This window comes from Musca vetustissima, unplaced genomic scaffold (assembly GCF_032173495.1).
Source record: "Musca vetustissima isolate MV318-11 ecotype Yass unplaced genomic scaffold, APGP_CSIRO_Mvet_v1 utg87533, whole genome shotgun sequence".
In the NCBI taxonomy this organism is placed as follows: domain Eukaryota; kingdom Metazoa; phylum Arthropoda; class Insecta; order Diptera; family Muscidae; genus Musca; species Musca vetustissima.
In genome coordinates, this window is record NW_026881025.1 from 1 (window position 1) to 1,683 (window position 1,683).

The window sequence follows — 1,683 nt, forward strand, 5'->3', positions numbered from 1 at the left end:
GCGATTTTCCAAAATTATTTTTTCAAAGGTCCACCATCTTGTTAATTTTAGAGCGAAGCCAATAATCCTAGTTCATACGAGAGCCAGACATGTACTCTTTCTAACACCGTTGGAATTTTCGGATTCCGATGTTCCAGTGAGGAGTTATCATGCCCGCCATAAAAAATAAGGACTTTTCTTTAATTACAAAAAACAACAACAAAACAATAACAAAAATTTTTTGTAAAATATTTTTCTTCTCTTTTAAATCTTCAATTATATATGTGCAAAGTTACAAACCTTAACAAGCATTTGTATTCATTTACCAGCCCATTGAAAATCTTGAAAAATTAAAATCGAGAATGGGTGGGGTTCCCTTAAAGTAGATTACAATGAGAATCTGACGAGTCTCTTTTGTATATGCCAACAGTACTTAGGGTATCATATATTTGGATCTGCCCAATTTTGTCTTTTCCTTTTAATGATTTATATTATATTTTGTACAATTAATAAAACTCATAATTTATAGTAAAATAAAGTATAATTTATTATTTTGTAATTTTTACAATTTAGATTTTACAACGTATAATTTAAATTTTAATTATTTTTTTTTTAAATTTATAATTTTAAAACTTAAATTTTATATATATATATATATATATATATTTTAATTTTATTTATAATTTAAAATTATGATATATAGTTCATAGTATATATAATATAGATCTTCTCCTGTATAAAGTAAGTCTACAATATTTCATCTTTCGAAATAGTCCTCCAACCATAGATTTTGTATATGCCCTTCAACCACATTTGTACAGATATGATTTATGGACCTGGTAACGAAATTTGTCATTTGTTTTTTTTTTTTTCTTTATTTTTGTTTTGAAAACTAGTTTTGGACAATTTGGACGTTTTTTATTAATTTCATATTTATTTTTTTTAATAATTCTGAATCATTTAATGAAATATTAAAATAACATTATCCCATTTCTCATTTTTTTCCAATATAGATGCCGATCTGGTTGATTCACCCTATAATCACATCTATGGACGATTGCCTTTACCCACAAGGGGTTATATACCAACACCACGTAGCTTGTATATCGGTGAATGGGATTGATAAGTTGGACGACGAAACAGCAATGGCTGCACTGCTTCAGCTCAACTGCTTCAAAATTCTATAGCAACAACAATAAACAATAATATGATGTATGTTAGGAAGTAGAACCTAACGAAATAATAATAACAAATATTAGTTTACTTTTCTTAATATGTAAGTTTAATATTACAACAACAAGAATAAAAAATAATAATTATTGTTTTCTTCTTCCTTCAATTTTCTAAAAATAACAAGAAAAAAAAACACACACTATATATATTTTTAGTATAATTTCTATATAACTTTTATGAAATTAAATAAAAAAAAATAATTTTGAGAATTTTTTTCCAAAATTTTCGTATAAAAAAACAAAAATAAATATAATTATTTTACTTGTAAAAATTCTTGACATTTTTTCTTGTTTATTTTTTCCTTTCATTCCTTTATCTATTTTATATTTTTTTTAATATAAAACGCCATTATTATAATATTTTCTTTAAAAAATCCAATTTAAATTAAAACAAAGATAAAACGAAAATCATTCATTAATTCAATGTATAAAAATATCATCAAATACAAGCACAGAATTTATATATGCAATA